This window comes from Muntiacus reevesi, chromosome 2 (genome assembly GCF_963930625.1).
Source record: "Muntiacus reevesi chromosome 2, mMunRee1.1, whole genome shotgun sequence".
Taxonomy (NCBI): Eukaryota; Metazoa; Chordata; class Mammalia; order Artiodactyla; family Cervidae; genus Muntiacus; species Muntiacus reevesi.
Genome location: NC_089250.1, coordinates 134,513,349 through 134,534,387, shown reverse-complemented (window position 1 = coordinate 134,534,387; position 21,039 = coordinate 134,513,349).

Here is a 21,039-nt window from a genome sequence, read left to right as displayed (position 1 = left end):
CCAGGTCCGTTTTTATGATCTCTAAAGCTAGAAAGGCCCAAATGGGGAAATGCAGCAGTTCAGGAATCAGTAACCAAACAGGTTTCTTTTCCATTCACCTTCAACCCATAAAATTTCAAGTAAAGTCCTACTGCCTCTAAGTGTCACTGCTCCTTCCGGCCCATGAAGTGGCCTCTCAGTCAGGGAAAAACAGACAGGCAGTAACAGCTGGCATTTTCCATAGAAATAGTTGGCCTTGCCTCAAATGTGATTTTTCCTCAAGCAGCTTGATGCCCATAAGAGCAGTTGACCTGCATCAGAATTATGTCCTTGCCTGTGTCTTCTTGCTAGATATGAGATGAGCTGTGTTGCTAAGCTCTGTCCAAGTCATCGGGGCCATGCATAAAAAATAAATAATTGAGCATGACTAAAATGAATAATCTATTATCAGATGCATTTGCATAATTAAGCTTGCTCCCCAAAATTGGCAGAACACAAACCAGCAAAATGGCATTGCATAATATCGACCACAAAGCCCTGGAATGTGATTCTAACAAAACCCAATGAAGTCAGAGCTCTGTGTGCACAGATTAGATAAACAAATCAGCTCAGAGACTGGAGAGCAAACTACATGCTCAGAATTTTGTTTTTAAATGTAACTTCTTCTTTTCGTTCAGAATAATGGGACTTCTGACCAAAAATAGGGACTTGGGAGAGGCACCGGGTACCAAGAGCAAGAAGCCAGACTTGTGGTCGGAGGACCTGGGACTGAGGTTCCGCTGCATCTCTGATGTGTTCTCATATCCTCTAGCCAGATGCATAACCATGCTTTGCTACCAGTTCATTTCAAAAATGGCATAACAGTAGATTGTCTACGTACATAACAGACTGTAAAAAGCACAGAGAAAGCACAGAGAAGTCTGCCCTGGTTCCCATCCTGCGGTAGGAATACATGCAGCCTCTAGATGCCCACACCTTCACCCTGGAGTCAGTGGGGGGCATGGGTTTGCTGCATGCTCTATGCGAATTCATTTTGAACTGGAAGAGTTGCCCTTCCAAACTTTCCCTCTGCTTCTCATGTTGGAGAGAAGTGTCAGAGCCAGCAGCAAGCAGAGGTCTGGGGCTCTAAGTCAGTATTTCCTATAAAGGAATTTCTAAGAGGGAAGTAGAGTTGAGAAAGGCTGTGTGGTCTCCTCTCATAACCTATAAAGGCAGAAGCTGGAAAGTCAAGGAGAACTTTATCAGGATATCCTAGGATGGAGGGGAAAACTGTCAGCTTAAAGAAAACCCCAGATGTCTGGTTGTTTTTTCTTTTTAACTTAAGGGTCTTTTCACAGTACCAAGAGGAGAAAGCAGGCCACAGGTCTACATTTATATTGTCACTCTTCCTGTTTGGCTTTGTGAGCAGAAATTCTCAGATAAAAGCATAATCTATCAGTGACATGTGTCACACATTGGTTACCAGCCTGATTTAATTTCCCTCTTCTTTCTCATGCTTCCCACTAGTGCTGCCTTCTAGGTCAAAGAAGACAATTTTCTGAAATAATGAGGACCAAATCCTACCCATACCGTATGATATTCACATGTCACTAATTTAAATGGCACCATCTTATTTATTAAGTCTGATAGAAAGCCTCAAATCAGTTAAAATGGCTTCAGAGATTTCATTTCAAAGGTCTTCTTTCCCTCAATCTCGGATCAAATTCAATCACCCAAATCAAGTTGTAGTTTCATGGAGTGGAAATGTATGTCCTTCAGCAGAGTAGTAATATTGGGGATATTGCAGCAGACCTAAGTGAAGAACTAGAAATGGGAGGATGGAGGACAGCAATGACAGTGAGTGGGGGTCTGTCCAAACCATGCAGGACACTGGGGTGGAAGTGGACGTGTAGAGTCAAGGTGTGAGGAGCCTCTTCTATGGGACCAGAGATCAAAGGGCTGCACTCTTGAGTCCTTCAGAGGGAGACTCTGTCTCATTGAGAGTGAGTGAGATAGTGTCTCAAGAACCTTTGTGTCAGCCTCTTAAAAGTGGCCAGCATGATAACAACAGAAGAATTGGAATGGGTAGGTAAGAGCAGAAATGTAGAGATGAATGTGAGAAGGATGGGAAGAAAAGAAACTAACAATGCTGACTTTTCCATTGTGCCTTTCTTACCAGCTACAGGGATTGAGAAGGAAAAAAAAGAAGAGGAAACCTCTTGCAGGGAAGGGTAAAAAAGTGCACCATCCTATAAAGATTCACTAGGATGAGCTAAATAAAAAGGAATATAAAACACTGCCTGGCAAGATGTTACATGGTAGAAATGCCTATTATTGATTTCACTAGGATGGACCCAAGAGGCCTGTTTGCAGTAATTCAAATCTCTGGAAATAAGTCATTCAGTGTGAGCCACAGAGCATTAGAAAAATTGCATTTTGAAGAGAGTATTAAAAGAAAAAGAATGAGCCAGTGAGAGAGCATACATTGAAAGCTAAGGTTAAAAACATGTTTGTTTGTTTGTTTGTTTGTTTTTCTTTTCTTCCCAGGGAGGAAACAATTGCTGTAGGAGGCATTATGATTGCTATCAAAGGCATTATGATGGACTGGCAGTCTCAATAAAAGGAGTAGTAAACTTGGTGTCTGAATTTGGCAATGAAAAACTGAAAGGCAACAATGGAAAATATTCACCATATGCTTTCATCTTAGGGGTTCAGTATTAATATTTTATTAAGGACAGTAAATATATGCTATAGATGGGGCTTGAAGACAACCTGAGAGCTTTGTATGGACAGGAAAAAATGTTTTTGGTATTAAAAAATACCCCTTTGTGTTCATACAAAATTCCACCCTTCCTTCCTTGATGCTCTTCCATTCTGGCTCTTATACCATTTACCCTTTCTCATTAGAAGGACTGATGCTGAAGTTGAAGCTCAAATACTTTGGCCACCTTATGCGAAGAACTGGCTCATTGGGAAAGACACTGATGCTAGGAAAGATTGAAGGCAGGAGAAGGGAACGACAGAGGATGAGATGGTTGGATGGTATCACCGACTCAAAGGACGTGAGTGTGAGCAAGCTCCAGGAGTTGGTGATGGACAGGGAAGCCTGGCGTGCTGCAGTCCATGGGGTCGCAGAGAGTCGGACACAACTGAGCGACTGAACTGAACTGAATACTTTGTCATCTCTGATGATCTGTTGACCTCATGATGTACTATGTTTACTAAAGACCTTGACTGTGGTTCTTGATATTTCTATCCATGTTTGTCCTTAACAAACTTCAATCCCTTCAGACATCTCTAAGGTAGACAAGCTCTTGGCCTTCTCAATTCTGGTGACTTTCAATTTCACCTATATTTGCCACACAGAACTATATCCAAACCATGACTTTTTATCATCATTGGAATTTTCTACCTGTGAAATTTCAATCATTCACTTCCTCATTCATTTTACAAATATCTATTGAATACCTACCTTGTGCCAACCACTGTGCTAGTCACTGTAAAATAGTTATAGTTTTAAAAGACAATATTTCTTCCTCTGTGGAACTTATATACTAATGAAGGAGATAGAAAAACCAACAGGCCATTACAACAGAATGACATAAATACTTTCTTGGTATATGATAGGGAAGACACAGGAAGAGCATCTGATCTAGATACAGGTCATCATAGAAGGTTTTCTGTGCAAGTAAAGCCTCAACTGATACTTTAAGAATTAATATAAGTGCTAATTATAAGAGAAATGCAAGTCAAAACTACAATGAAGTGCCACCATTAAAAAGTCTACCAATAACAAATGCTGGAGAGAGTGTGGAGAAAAAGGAACCCTCCTAAACTGCTGGTGGAAATGCAAGTTCATGCAGCTACTATGGAAACCAGTATGGAGGTTCCTCAAAAAACTGAACATAAGGTTACCAAATGATCCAGCAATCCCACTCCTGGCCATATACCTGGACAAAGTTATAATTCAAAAAGATATATGCATTCCTATATTCATAGTAGCACTACTTTCAATAGCCAAGAAATGGAAACAACCTAAATGTCCCTCAACAGAGGAATGGATAAAGAAGATTGTGTGTGTGTGTGTGTGTGTGTGTGTGTGTGTGTGTGTGTTTAGTTGTTTAGTCACTTGGTTGTATCTGACTCTCTTGTGACCCCATGGACTGTAGCTCTCCAGGCATCACTGTCCATTGAATTTTCCAGACAAGATTACTGGAGTGAGTTCCCATTTCCCCTCCAGGAGATACACACACACACACACACACACACACACACACACATAATGGAATACACAAAGGAACTTATCTACAAAATAGAAACAGACTCATGGATATAGAAGACAAAATTGTGGTTTCCAATGGACAGGGAGTAGACAGAGGATGGACTGAGAGTTTGGAGCTGACAGATGCAGCTGTAATATTTGGAATGGATGCACAACAAGGTCCCACTGTATAATACGGGGAGCTACTTTCAGTGTCCTATAATAAATCACAATGGAAAAGAATACTGTATGTGTGTATAAACAAAATCTGCTACTTTGCCAAGTAACAGAAATTAATACAACATTGTAAATCAACTACACTTCAATAAAATAAATTTTAAAAAATGATTATAAGAGGCCAAGAGGAAAGACAGGATCCAGATCAAGATGATGAAGTAGAAAGATCCTGAACTTAAGTTTCCCCACAAATGCACCAAAACTACAACTATTTACATATAGAATAGTGATCTCTAAGAATGATCTAAAGAGTAACAACAGATTTTTAAAACTAAGAATATAAAGAGAAGGCCACACCAAGACAAAGTAGGAGGGACAGAGGCATGGTCTTGTCAGAACCCACACCCCTGTTGCAGCAATTCACAAACAGAAGAGGTATCACAACCATGGGGTTCCCCCCTGAGGTATGAGGGGCCCAAGTCTTATGTCAAACTCCCCAACCTGGGGGACCTGCAGCAGGAACATGGGCCTTCATAATGTCTCATCTTGAAAACCACTGGGGCTTACATCCAAGGAGCCAGAGGGCTGTGGGAAAGTAAGATTCCATTCTTGACGGACTTTTGCACAAACTCACCCTTTCTAAGGCCCAGTGCATAGGCTGCAGCTGAGTCATACAAGCACCTGGGTCATGCAAAAAAAAAAAAAAAAAAAAAAAAATCATTGACTAATTTTAGAATGTGTGGAAGAACAGGGATCTGATAAAACTTCTTCCAGAGACAGAAGTACTAGTAGGTGCCTTCTTTAAGAAAAATTCTTCTACCTAGCTGGTTCAACACTGGCAGGTGCCATTTCTGTCACTCTCCATCAAATTAGCTAACACTGGGCACCCAGCATTCCCCTGAGAAACAACCCACTCGACCTGGCCAGTCCCTCTAAGACAACTCTCACCCTCCTGTCTGACACTGGCACCCCCTAAAAGGTTTCTGCCCTGGACAGCTAGCCCTGTCCATCTGATGGGAGGACTCAGTCAGCAAAAGCACCCTTCCAAAGTGGCTCCCACTCCAGGGGATCAGCCTGACACACCAGCACACCCACACATTCATGGTCAGGTCTACTAGACAGCCAGGTGAGGGACCAGCTCCACCCACTAGAGTATCAACATTAGGCTCTGCCAAGCCACATAGCTAGCTGGCCTGGGAATAAACCCTGTCCACCAGGATGTCTGCATCAGCAGCGGCCCAACCACAATAGAAAGGTCCACACAGCCCACACTGGGGATACCTCTGGAACACCTGGTTCTGGTAACCAGTGGATATTGTGACACTGGTCCCCACAGGACAACTTCTACCTAAGATCACTCTTTTAAGACCAGGAGATGTATATAAACAAAGAGTTAGGTGAAAATGAGGAGGCAAAAGAAGGCATTCCAAACAAAACAGCAGGAGAATAGTATCGGGAAAAGGAACTAAGCAAAGCAGAGATAAGCAGTTTACTAGATACAAAATTCAAAGCGGTGATCCTAAAGATGATTATCAAACTTGGGAGAAAGTTGATGAACTTAGAATCTCAACAGATATTAAAAATAATCAATTAAAACTGAAGAATACAATATTAAAAATGAAAAATACAGTTGAGAAAATCAACTGCAGATTAGAAAATGCAAAAGGCGGATCAGCAATCTAGAAGACATGGTAGTGGAAATCACCCAATCAAAGCAGGAAGAAAAACTTATTTTTAATGAGGATGGTTTAAGAGACCTCTGGAACAACATCAAGCAAATACTAACATTTGCATTATAAGAAAGACGAGAGAGAGAGAGAGACAGAGAACATGACATAAAACCTATTTGAAGAAATAATGGCGATAACATTCCTAATCTTGAGAAGGAAACAAACATCCATGCCCAGGAACACAGAGAGTTCCAAACAAGATGAACCAAAGAGGTCTACACCAAGACACATTAACTGAAATGTCAAAAGTTAAAGAGAGAGCCTCAAAACTAAGAAGAGAAAAACAACTAGTAGCTCATAAGAGAATCTCATAAGACTGTCAGCTAGTTTTTAGGACAAATTGTATAGGGAGGTAGGGGCTGGCATGATATATCCAAATTTCTGAAAGGAAAAAAGTGCAATTGAGAATAAGCTACCCAGCAAGGTTATCATTCAGAATTGAAGGAGAGATAAGAAGTCTCCCAATTAAGCAAGAACTAAATGAGCTCATTACGCTGACCCAGCCTCACAAGAAATGTTAAAGGGACTTCCTCAAATGGAAAAGAAAAGATCATAACTAGAAACAAGAAAATTATAAAAGAAAAAATAATCTCAATAATAAAGGAAAACACAGCAAATATAGTGGATCAATCACTTAACAAAGTTACTGTGAAACTTAAAAGACAATGTAGTAAAATCATCTAAATCTAAAATAATGATTTAAGTAATACACAAAATGAAAAGATGTAAAATAAGATGTAAAAAGCATAAAACTTGTAAGGAAGGAGTAAAAATGTAGTGTTTTTGCAATGCATTTGAATTAAAGTTAATATTAACTTAAAACAGACTTAAAACCATGAAATTCATATTATATATGGCCATTCATATTATATCATATTATATATGAACCTCGTGGTAACCACAAACCAAAGTCTATCACTGGGATGTACTATACGGCATAGAGAATAGAGTCAATAATGTTACAATGACTCTTTGAGATGATAGACAAATACTAGACTTGTGGTGGTGATCAGTTCACAATGTATATAAATCTCAAATCATTATGTCAGAAACTAATACAATATTGTGTGTCAACATACAGAAACCAAAAAATACCCACTTTAGCCAAGCTATTGTGTGAGAGAGGGTATGTTCCAGATAGAGGAAATAAACATTCAGAGGTAAAAGGAGTCATGGCACATTTAGGATTTTGAAAGTTGTTCAGAATGGCCAGACTTAATAGCTGATGAACTATTTACGTTTGTTGAGAGAGGACATACTGGGATGTTGTCCTACTTCTGGCTGAACATTTAGGTGAGTGTTTGTGTCATCTACTGAGGAGGGAATGGTAGAAGAAAAGCAGAAAGAGAGGAAAAGATAAGAGTTTAATTTAGGCTATGTTGAGTCCTAGGAGTTTGACATCGCTCTGGAGTTGCTACATCATCATCGCCCCTCACCTCCACTCATCTTTACCTACCAATACACAAGAACAAACAAATGCTTCATTACCTACCTGTGTCTTCTCTCAACAACTAAGAGCCAGTTTTTCACGCTAAGTCACTTCAGTCATGTCCAACTCTGTGTGACCCTATGGATTGTAGCCCACCAGGCTTCTCTGTCCATGGGATTCCCCAAGCAAAAATACTGGAGTGGGTTGCTATGCCCTCCTCCAGGGGATCTTAAAGACTCAAGGATCAAACCTGAGTCTCATGTCTCCTGCATTGGCAGGAGGGCTCTATCACTAGCAACACCTGGGAAGCCCAAGACTCAAGTTTAGAAAATATTCTATGATGACCACAGCCCATTCATGCCATCCCATGTTTATCTCTATTTATCACACTGTGTTGCTATTTGCTCTCTGCTTGTTTGTCTCCGTTACTGGTCTGTAAATTCTCTAAACAATGGAACGGTTGTGGTTGATGGTGTTACTGTTTTTGAAGCCTTAACAAATGTGATCTATTCTTTTATCACTCATTTTTTAGTTTTATTTTTCAACCCTTATGCTAGCAAGAATTCCTAAAGCTATGAGATGATTCATTTCTTTCCTTCTTATTCTAAGTCTTCCTTCTTAATACAATAGATACTAAATCATAACACATAATAGCTAATAGAACCACTTAAAACACTATCTCACACATTTGTGCCTTTCCTTTGCTTCTCCATGTTTAATGACTGCTAAGTAGGTACTTGTTAAAGTTTAATGAATGATTGATTACTTGCATAAACAAACAAAGCAGAGTGAGTAAAGTAGCATTTTAATAGCTTTTTAGGAGGGAACTGTTTTTGGGTAGAAAAAGTGAATCTATACATTACACTTTGGAAGGCTGCAATGCAACAAAGAATTCACTAAACTGTTGTTCCAATAAATCAAACAGGAATTGGGGGTTTCAGGACAGACAGGAGGAAATAGAGTAAGAAGGAGAGAATGCAGTTGAACCATCTGGTGGAAGAAAGGTACCCAGTGAGGGATCTTGAAGGTGGAGTGACTGGGTATTTTTTAAAAATAGAACCATCTACTATATAATTTTGATTTATGGCACTGATTTAGTGTACAGTTTCTGTTTCCCATCACATCTGTGGGTTTAGAGCTATCTTGAACTGCCTTATGTGAAACTTTTTTGTGCAAATCCATTTCTTGTCTGGATAAATGTAGAAGTAAAAAAATAAATAGTAAAACAACAACAACAACTAAAGTTGAAAAAAAAAAAAAAAGTAAAGACCCATAAAATACCAAGGGAAGGTGAATCCTGAGGGGTTCACCAAGCCTTGGATGTCTACCAGATATGGATGAGCAGTTGAAGTAATTTCATTTAACTCTCTGAGATGGGTTAGTTTTGTGTGTCAGTTTAATGGGACCACATAGCAACTAGATATCTGGTTAAACATATTTTTGGGTGTGTCTGTGAGGATGTTTCTGGATGAGACTAACATTTCAATAGGCAAATTGTAAAATAGAATGCCCTCCCCAATGTGGATGGGCCCTATCCAATCTTTTGAAGGCCTGATAAAACAAAAATACTGAGTGAGTCTCACTCTGGCTATCTTTTCTTCAAGTTGGAACATCACTATTCCTGTCTTTGGACTTGATTCATACTGAAACTTCCATCATTGGCTCTCCTGGTTTTGCAGCTTGCTGATTGATCCTGGGACTTCTCAGCCTCTAAAACCACATGAGCCAATTCATTATTTTTATTAGGAAAATAGAATATATATGTATATTCTGTTTCTTTGGAGAACCCAGACTAATACATTCTTCTTTTTAACCTCTGAAACTACAAAGGACCTACTCAGACAAATCTCCTAGGAATTGGCCATAGTAAGGACTTCTCTTGTGGCTCAGCTAGTAAAGAACCTGCCTGCAATGAGGGAGACCTGGGTTCGATCCCTGGGTTGGCCATAGTAAAGGGAGGTTAGGCAGAGAGCCTGAATAAGCAGGGATCCCATTCTCTCAGCCCAAAAGAATGCAGAGAAGTCACCTGGGCCAGTAAGAACACAGTAAGTAAGATAATACTCTAGGAACATCTCAAGGAGTGTAAAGAAGGCAGCTTATTTTCCAGGAGGAAAATAAATAAAAGGAAAGAGGGAAGAGTCTAGGGATGAAAAAGAACTACCCTGAGAAAACAGAGGGAAGCAAAAAAGCTGACAAAAGCACTTGCCTCAGTAGGAGCAGCTTTGTCAAAAACCAGAGGATGAATGGAAGTGAGGAGAAAAGATCCAAGGGGATTAACGCAGAGGGAGACCAAAGCCAACGAGAACAATAGGTCTGTTGTAGATGGAACTTGAGTCCAGAAGCATGTGGAATACCCCAATATAAAAGAGGGCAAGAAGCATAGCAAGAGATAGAGAAGAAAGTTTTGTGGAGTGCTTGACAGAGGAAGAAAAACCACCTGAACCTGGGACAAGCACAGTTTAAAACAGGAACATGTAACTGAAGTGGCAAAGGAACTCAAGACAAAATATGTTCCTATGGGCTCTGGGAGAAGGAAATACTAATATTGTCTTTGTGAGAAAAACAAGATGGAACATGAAGAACGGAATTTACTGTCTCCAAAGTACTATATCGGAGGCTCTTCACTTATTAATAACGTGACTTAGCCACAGTTCTTCTAGTGGTACCAGAAAGTAATTGAAATTGTCTTAAGAAAGGGAAGAAAAAGTTATTAGGAGGATATTGAGTAACACACCACGCTCAAGGATAGTCAGACCTCAGGCTTTGAAAATAGGAAAATTACCAAAAAAAAAAAAAACAAAACAAAACAAATCAGCCATACTTTCTCTCCATCCCAAATTCTAAGAGTTCACTTCCTTTTTCACATGGTGCGAAGTTATAGATAAAAGTCCTTGGTATATCTATTTTTCCATATTCTTTTGGTTGTAAGCCACTGAAACCCAATTCCAACCATTTAAGGCTTCAAGAAGGGATTTTGATTAATTACCATGAGGCCACTTATATTTTTGAGCAATACCTAATGGGATTGAAATCACTTATGAGATTCAGTGCAAAAACAAAAGCAAATTTCAAAAAGAGTTCATACTGTATATCCCAATGTATAGATGTTTTAAAATAAATATATTACACTAAAAACCAGAGATAACAGTTCTGAGTTCATTCCAAGGCTTTAGGTCAGTGGATTCCCAGCTAGCATCTCTGGTCAACCAGGTACGCATGCCTCCATATGCAGAATTTGCAGTGGTATTTATGCTACATAAGTTTTCAGTTATCAGTGAAAGAAAAAAACAGCTTATATTAATGACTTGCTGACCAATGGTCAGTAGTTTTATACTTTCTCCACCATATTTATATTTCCCAAATTCTCTACAATAAATATGTAGCATCACATTAAGAAAAATAATCCATATTTTTATAAAATATTTAAATTCACATTAACACAGAGACAAATGAACAAATTAGTTTTCAAACTTCTACTTTACCAAGCACAGATTCAATAAATTTACCATGGAGTTTGTCAAGCTAATCCCTAAGATATCCACAGTGAACTGAGATATCCACAGTGAACTAAGTTAAAGATATATACCAAGCTGAGATAAATTGCTATGAAGACTATTGCCTATTTATTCAACATGTATTTGTTGAGCATCTGCTGTGTGTCAGGCTTCAGCTAAATCATAAAGATGCAATAATGAACAATTCAGACATATTCCCAGCCTCATGAAAGTTATATTCTACTATGACAGCAAAAGCAAGAGAATTGAAAACACGACGACAAATTACAAGCACCCAAGGGAGACAAAAGTTCATCCAAAAGTCTAACACTGTAACATATCTGATGGTTCATGAAGGCTTCTTTTAGGAGGTGGCATTCAAACTAAAGAGGGAAGGTGAAAAGAAAGGAACAACATATATGAAACCCTGGAAGCAGGAATGTGTTAGCAGAATTGAAAGAATATTAACGCCAAGTGAGTGATGGGAGCAGCTGAAAGTAAAAGTTGTTCAATCATGTCCGACTCTTTGTGACCCCAAGGACTATACAGTCCATGGAATTCTCCAGGCCAGAATACTGGAGTGGGTAGTCATTCACTTCTCCAGGGGATCTTCCCAACCCAGAGATGGGAGCAGGAGATGGCATAAAACTTCAGAGAGATGACATCCATCACCAGGCAAAATCTGAGTGCAGCTACCAAAATCTTAACTTTGGTTTTCAAACAGTTACCTGTGACACTTCTCCAAAGCAGGGCCAACTCCTGGTTGAAGCTGCTGCTTGCTTTAACAATAAAACCACTTTCTGTCTACAAATAAAATGTTTGTCAAGAACACTGACTCTTGATCTTGAGGAAGAGTCCTCATGTGTGGGGCAGAATGCAGAAGCCTAGCAAGAATAAGAAGAGTCAGAAGAAGGAACAGCCAGAAAGTCATACCAAAATGAAAGAGAAGAACAGAAATAAAAGCAAAATAATGAAGCTTTAAATAAATTGAGTATATGAGAAATGACAGATAACATTTACAAGCCTAAATGGTGCACACATCTTTTTAATAATTTTTCTCATATAATGCTCTCTTGTACCATTTATTTAATGCTTCTATAGTAGAACATTGCTCTATTATTAGGAGAGAGGCATAAATACTAAACATGTAATATACCATGTAAGAATTTCTTATGTGCCTGATGGTATAGAAAAAATGTTGAGTATATCATATATTAAATGTCTTCCTTTAATCCTCTGAGAATCTGAATAAAAATATAATCATCAGTTGAAAAGGGAGTGAAGAGACAAATTTCTCCACAACAGTCCTGTCACTCCCAACCACAAACCTTCTTAGAGAGTGGAAAGAACAGAGCCCACCCTCTCTGATATCCAGGTAATGTGTGCAAAATTCTGATAGAAACCCTGGGGCTTGTTGCATATTATATTAAAATTGTACTAAGCTGTGCAAATGGTTGTTCAGTATCTGGTATCCTCTCTCAGTCTGTTTTGTTTTGTTTGTTTTAAGGAAGATGAAATAAGCAAGTTAATCAATTATATAAAAAGTGCTCATCTATTCATTGAAATCAAAAAGGGTTATTATTGAAAAACACTGGAACATAATGAAACTGATCTTTCTTTACTGGTTGCTGCCAAAAAAATTAGCATGAGCTCTGAAGTCCTGGGCCAAAGAGAATTCTGAGTTCATCGGAAAGCAAATGCAACGCATATCTAAGTCTCAGGTAGAACATTCTATGGCTCCTTTCTGTGATGGGTAATACTGTTTGCAGTGAAAGCTGCCTGTGAAAAGTCCACCATAAGAAAACAGAAGAGGAGAGATAGACATCGGCTAGTGACTCTACAGTCACTTCCACTAAACTGAAATCTCTTAAATGGAATAAGAAACCAATACTAAGGAATAATATTAAAAATCCTGCATAATGGTAAGAAAGTTTAGTAGGCCAGATAGCAGAGAACTTTCAAACCTTCCTTCTTCCTTCCTTTCTCCCAAGGCTCTACAAGGCAGAAGGACCAGAAATGGTCAGGCATTTCTTTCATGTTCTTCCTGTTGCCTCAAATAATTGCTTTAAACACGACCTCTAATATCACCTCCCTGATGAAAATCAGTCACACTGATAGTTTGGAACCTGTTGGTGGTTTTGCAAATCGTGGAAAAATCTCAGGACATGACATGATTCCTGGTTTAGAATCTGAGCCCACTGCTTTCCTCTTTTGTTATACGGATCGCCACGTATGGGAAGGGATAGAACTGATAGAACTGAGAAGGGTGGTGAGTGGCATATTGCAATATGCCAACTTGAAGCTGAGCTTTACCCAGCCCCTCTACATAGGACAAAATCAAGCCAAAGATGTCTCTTAAGAATCTTCCATTTCATTCACCACAGGACTCCAAATGGCCACAGCTCCTAAAACAGGAGGAACAGGGGCCACTAACAAAAAGGATTCATGTTTCAGTATCTTCATTCCCCCTTCAGTACTTAAACCAGGCTCTGCAGAAAGAAACTCATTAAATGTATGTTGGATAGATTCATTAAACAAAACTGACAGCCAAATTGCAGAATTCATACCAGACCCCTTTGGTTGCCTCGAATGACTTAAGGCCCTTGAAATATGGATAATTATTTCTACCCCAAGTTTTCAACATTAATATGACTGAAATGGAGCTATCACAGGCCCAGACTTGAGCCTGATAATGCACGGATCTTTTATAAGGGGAATCACACACACAGGAAACCTATGCCAGTCTTGCGTCCTCAACTTTTTCTCAACTTTATGAACTGCTGAGAATGCATTCGGCCTTGAAGCTTGTGAGTATCTCCCTGTAGGACTTTAAGGGAGCACTATTTTGTTAATACTTTATATTGCTGAAGAAATAACAGGTTTCTGCCATGCCTTAAAAATAGGGTTTTACAATTTCATGATAACTGAAAAATAATTGTGCGTCCTTCAGTCATGTCTGATTCTTTGCAACCCTATGGTCTGTAGTCCTCCAGGTTCCTCTGTTCATGGGATTATCCAGGCAAGTACACTAAAGTGGGTTGCCATTTCCTTGTCGAGGGGATCTTCCCAACCCAAGGATCAAACCCGCATCTCCTGCCTTGGCAGGAGAATTATTTTTACCACTGAGCAACCAGGGAAGCCCTGAAAACTGACTCCTCAATATTATAAAATACCTAAATGTTACATAAAGTAACAAATAGATAATAAGTGACCCAGTGAGCATCCGCCTTTAGGTCAGTCTGATGTTTGTCAAACATCTCATTACAAATATACATAAAGAAAACACGATGCAATTACCCAATTTGTGCACTGACTAAAGTTTTGATTTCTTTTTGAGGATGCTAGTATGTCCCTATCACAATTTCTGAAGCTACAGAGATTTAATCTGTATCAATCCTTTGAGGGATTCTATTCTTATGTTCAACCAGCGACAGGAGAGTCACAGGATATGTTTGGTTTATGTTTTTATTATAAAAAGCAGTCCTTCATTGACAGTAAAATTAAAAACTCCTAAAAATGATTACATGAAGCCAAGAACTAGGACCCTGAAAAACTTACTCTGTTGAAAGCAGAGACCCCTCTCAGTGGAAAGAAACTGGAGGGGATCCCAAATGTTGGAAGTTTAGCATGTAGCACCATACAATTTTCAGCCTTTCCCCTGGGAGGCTGCCCTAGGAGACTTTTCCCTGTGTTGCAGGCAGATTCTTTACCGTTTGAGCTAGCACACCCAAGGTCTAGCACATCACTCCCCCAAGGGTGCTCTCTCTCATGCTAATTCACTTAAGTCATTCAAATTAATTCTAAGGAAAAACAATTTTTAAAGTCTAAGAAGTAGTGCCCCCCTTACCTCAAGGATCACAGACTTGTTGAGGTTAAGGGGCTTGCGTAAATCAATGAAGCTATCAGCCGTGCTGTGGAGGGTCACCCATGATGGTTGGGACATCATGAAGAGCTCTGACAAAATGTGGTCCTGACAAAATGTGGTATTTATGCTCAAAATCCTTGAAGCTAGGTTTCAAAAGTATGCAAACTGAGAACTTCCAGATGTATAAGCTGGGTTTAAAAAAAGCAGAGGAACCAGAGATCAAATTGCTTATATTCATTGGATCATAGAAAAAGCAAGGCATTCCAGAAAACATCTACTTCTGCTTCATTGATTATGCTAAAACCTTTGTGCATACCACAACAAATTGGAAAATTCTTAAATAGATGAGAATATCAGATCACCTTACTTGTCTCCTGAGAAACCTGTATGCAGGTCAAGAAGCAACAGTTAGAACTGGACATGGAACAACAGACTGGTTCAAAATTGGGAAAGGAGTATGACAAGGCTGTATATTGTCACCTGCTTATTTAACTTCTTTGCAGAGTACATCATGCAAAATGCTGAGGTGAATGGATCACAAACTGGAATCAAGATTGCTGGGAGAAACACCAGTCACCTGAGATACGCAGATGATACCACTCTAATGACAGAAAGTGAGCAGTAGTATATAGTAGTATGAGTTGCTCAGTCATGTCTGACTCTGTAATCCCATGGGCTGTAGCCTGCCAGGCTCCCCTGTCCATGGGAATTTCCAGGCAAGAATACTGGAGTGGATTGCCATTCCCTTCTCCAGAGGATCTTTCTGACCCAGGGATCAAACCTGGGTCTCCTGTGTTGCAGGTAGATTCTTTTCTGTTTGAGCTACAGGGATGAAGAGGAACTAAAGAGCATCCTGATGAGGGTGAAAGAGGAAAAAAATGTGTCTTAAAACTCAACCCAAAAAACTAAGGTCATGGCATCCAGTCCTAACACTTCACGGCAAATAGAAGGGGGAAAAAGAGGAAACAGTGACAGGTTTTCTTTTCCTGGGCTCCAAAATCACAGTGGACAATAAGTGAAGCCATGAAATTAAAAGATGCTTGCTCCTTGGAAGGAAAGTTATGACAAATCTAGACAGTGTATTAAAAGGCAGAGACATTACTTTGTCAACAAAGGTCTGTATCATCAAAGCTATGGTTTTTCCAGTGGTCATGTATGGATGTGAAAAGTGAAAGTGAAAGTCACTCAGTTGTGTCCTACTCTTTACAGTGTCCTACTCTATACAGTCCATGGAATTCTCCAGGCCAGAATACTGGAGTGGGTAGCCATTCCCTTCTCCAGAGGACTTTCCTAATGCAGGTATCGAACCCAGGTCTCCTGCATTGCAGGCAGATTCTTTACCAGCTCAGCCACCAGGGAAGCCCAAGAATACTGGAGTGGGTAGCCTATCCCTTCTCCAGGGGATCTTCTTAACCCAGGAAACGACCTGGGTTCTCCTGCATTGCAGGCAGATTCTCTACCAGCTAAGCCATCAGGGAAGCCCCATGGATGTGAAAGTTGGGCCATAAAGAAGGTTGAGCACTGAAGAATTTATGCTTTCAAGTTGTGATGCTGGAGAAGACTCTTGAGAGTCCCTTGGACTGCAAGGAGATCAAACCAGTCAATTCTAAAGGCGATCAATCCTGAATATTCATTAGAAGGACTGATGCTGAAGTTCCAATACTCTGGCCACCTGATGTGAAGAGCCAACTCATTGGAAAAGACTCTGATGCTGGGAAAGATTGGAGACAAAAGGAGAAGGGGCAGCAAAGGATTGAATGCTTAGATGGGATCACTGACTCAATGGACATGAATTTGAGCAAACTCTGGAAGATAGTCAAAGACAGGGGAGGGTGGTGTGCTGCAGTCTATGGGGTTGCCGAATCAGACACAGCTTAGAGACTGAACAAAAACAACATGAAGTAAGCCTGAATCTTCATAGATGGATCCCTTCGAAAGTACTTTTCCTTTGTTCTAGATTCATTTTCTCTTGTCCTGCCTTGGGTTGCTGAATTTGACCAAAGAAGGTTGGATGATAGTGCCTAGAGCTCTTTGGCATTCCTCTGCCATTTGGGGCCAGGTTAGATTGTGAGCAACTTAAAGGGCTCACCAACCCCTTAGCTCCTATACGGAGTCGGTTTGCTCTTTTTTCCTAGTCAACAGTCACTTTGTTGCAAAGGGTCAACTGGTTTATGAAGAAAAGCAGTATTAACCTATGTTCTCAGTGTGAAAAGCAATCAGAGGAAGGAGAAAGGAGGAGAAATTCCAGAAGTTTTCCTCTATCTCATCATCTCTAGAACATAGCCAAGCCAACAGTAAATCATAAATGGTGTTCTGCGTGTGTTTAGATTCTCTGTGCCTCGTGCTTAGAGCTCTTTGCTGCCCTACCCTGAGAGAGGTACCCTGCCAAATTATCAGGCAGTTTAGCCTGATATTTGTTAAATGGGTTTTCTCTACTAGCCTGCAGCTAAATGTAAATAAATGTAATAGGATGCATTTACTTATTAAATGGGAAAATGCCAAAGAAACTAGTGCAAAATGACTTCCAGAGGATTTAGATTCATTTGCATCTGCTCATCCTATGCTTGCTATATACTGAAATGTCTGTGTCTTATCTATAGCAAAAAAAAAAAGGAAAAGAATCCTTAAAATTATATTGAAGTATTTAATATATGTATTTACTTTCTGAACACTCATGAGAGACTTCTGTCACTTTTTAACTGCTACATCTAAATAATCAAATGATCATTAATTTTCTCTGATTATTTTATATAATGTTACATAAAATATTTATTGTATATATGATCTTGTGCCTGAGAACATCTTCAAACTTCAACAATAGTACACTATCAAATTAAAAATCACTATGGAAAAAAATTATTCAAGTTAGCTCTCCTTGCCAAAGCATATACTGACATTAATATACTGACATTAACTTGGTATTTAAATTGGTTTCTGTGCTCTTTTCTTGAGACCATATCTTGCTTGTACCTCTGTACTCAAAAGTGTCTTTTCCCCAGGGCACATGGTTTAATTATGCATTGGCATTGTTGATGGAAAAGGGAAGGATGGCAAGTAAATTGCTACATAATCACAGTCTAGTAGCTCTTAAAATGGCAGTGAAAAGGGGAAAACTAATAGCAATTCCACAAATGCAATAAAGTGTATAGGAAATCTGCTAATACTCATATCCAAATGCTTTCCTTTTTAAGGCAGCCTTCAAATTAAAGGGGGAATATTCTCTTAAACTCCACTGACTATATAATCCTGACTTCAACTGAAGATTTAAGGAAAATTTCAGTGAAGGGTTCAGTAAAGAAGATATCTACCTAGGGACATGCTATTCAATTATTCAGGGAATATTTATGCAGCACTTACTATACCTGACTTCATACCATGAGGTTCAAGAACCAACTTGTAAAAAAATGTAGAACCTAGAATGGAATCTACTTCTGTGGGCAGTCTCTCTCCTCAGAGGCAGGTTGGCATATTCTCAAAGTGTCACATATAATTGGAATATGGAATTCCAACAAAATAACTTGGGGATTAATTTTGTTGGCATAGATTTAGACTGCTTGGGTTCAAATTGTTGCTCTATCACTCACCAATTGAGTGACCTCAGCAGCTTACAGAAACTTTCAGAACTTCAATTTTCTCATTTGTATTATAATAAAAGTGCCTACCTCTTATGGTTCTTGATCATGAAAAATGACAACAAACATTCTGAGTTTTGTTAGCTTTAATTATTCAGAATGCTTAATGGCATCCCTTTGGATTCTGGACCAAAGAAGCTGAGCCTCTGAAGCTATCTTATTTTCATGGTGAGTCTGTGGATAGAGACAATTCAGGCAGACTCAGTAAAGTATGTCATATGTATCCTTCAGATTCTGACTTTTAAACCCCTCTGGCAGATTGGGGAACAAGGCCAAAACCAGCCTATTAACCTCAGTAATTTTTATATGACAAAAGAAAAGGCTTGAACTGATGGGTAAGTGTAGAAAATGATGAGATGCTTTGTCATTTCAGCCCCTGAGCAGTCTTCTGCACAAGCTCTTTCAGTTTTTAATCTCCAAAGATATCTGATTTTAAAAGATGTTAAGAGCGAACACATAACAAAAAGTTGAAATCCCATGTTCAAAATTCTATATCTTTACATAATTTTCTACAAAGGTTATATTTTATTGTCTTTAGAGAATAGTTTCACATAAATTTAAAAACCATTTCTATAAAAGTTAGATATTAGAATAGACCAGACTGTGCCCAGGAGACATTACAGAGAACAGGGAACTTTAGGATTTATCCATCTGATCATTTTATTTTGTAATTGTCTGAAATATAACTTGTAGAGAAGGTTGACCATGGTGGTGATATATGGCATGAAGAAGACAGAAATAATTTACACACACACAAAGTGAAGACTGGACAATTACCTAGGTCATTTTGGTCAATAAAGTCTTCCTAAAGTCTCACTCTGTACTAATGCTAAACTGAATTAAAATGACATACAAAACCATACCTGCCCTCAAGGAGCTTATAAGCCAAGAACATAAATGAAACAAATATCCACAGTTCTAGGTCCATGGTTCATGCAAAATAATCACCAATTAAGCAGACCAGAAATGCAAACAAAGAAATCTTTGCTGAGATGTTCCTAGAAAGCTTAAATAAAATGGTAGCATTAATTGAGCTATAAAGGTGGAATAGAGTTTTTGACAGAACATCGTAGGTTTTCAAATAGTACTTGATACCATGATTCATTCACTACTTTTATCAACCAAAATGTAGGTTATCTATTCTAAGTGGAGAGACCTGTATGAGTCAAATCTTACAGAAATTTTATCTATCCTTCAAGACCCGACACAACTGACATCTCTTTTGTCAATATTTCTGATTTCTCCAATACTATTTATAGTTGCTTTCCATTGTTACAGTCTACTTGGTGCGGTAGAAATACCTGTGCTTATTTTATGCCCCATTATTTGGTAAGTCATAAGCTCCTTAAGAGCAGCATTCTAAACCTATCCCTATCCATCCATAAACATCCCCTTGACACCAGCAATAATTTGTTTAAAGAGTGAATGAATCCACGAAAAAATATCGAAGAGTGGCCAATGCTCTAAAGATAACCCAAGACTCCCACATTTTGTGCTATGATGTAGCCAGCTTCAGAAAAGTACAAAATTGAATAGGAGCCCACTATAAGAGCAGCTTAGAGAATGGATATGTTTGTTCTCAAGCTTTCTCCAGAGAGATGATATCTCTGAAATGAGTCATTTCATTTGAACTAGTTGACCCTTATTTATCTCTGTGACTCTCAGCTCCATTTATATAAAGAAAAGAAAGGAATTGGGCAGAGACCCAAAAGGCTGAATCAATGTCAGAAATCAATTTTGAACACCCTTTTCTTCCCCTTCAGTAGCAGATTATTTTTATTTTTCCCTGAATTGCTCAAATGACAAGGTGAAATTTCAATTTCACTGTTCCTGGTGATATACAACCTCTGCTAGCCGAAGCTAAATCTTTGCTACATGTATACGCACCTCCCAGAATTCCAAAGTCCAAAAACTGAGAGAGATATGAAGTGAAAATTACTGGTAACTATAGGTCATATAGACCAAGAATCTGAATTATTCAATCCAAAAATACTGTTTCCATCATTGCAATGTGGAAAGAGCCACTGGAAGTTGGGCAACCAGGGGTTTTATTGGTGTACTGCCATTTTCCATAGTCTGCAGGACCTGTGACAAGTCATCTAGTTATTTATTCACTCAGTTTCCCCATTTATCAAATCTATTTTCCTACCAATGCTGAGATTTTATGACTCTAAAGGTGAAATCTCTTCCCTGAAGCTGTAAAAAATCAGTTAGAATATGGGGCTTACAGCATCATAGTCCAACCCATCACAGCAGTTCTTGCTTTTTAATATCTCCCAAATGAGGCTTCATTTTATAAGTACAGATACACTTCACTATTCAGCCTTTTCATCTGGAAGTTTTAGAAACCAATCAGCACTTTGTGTCTTTTATTTATTTTGTAACTTTTTTTGGAATTTAAGTGAATAGAACAGGAAACAATTTTATGTAGCAGATAACAGATCTGTGTTGGCCTCAGCAAAACTATTAAATAGGCCAAATTAGTTTCAGCCC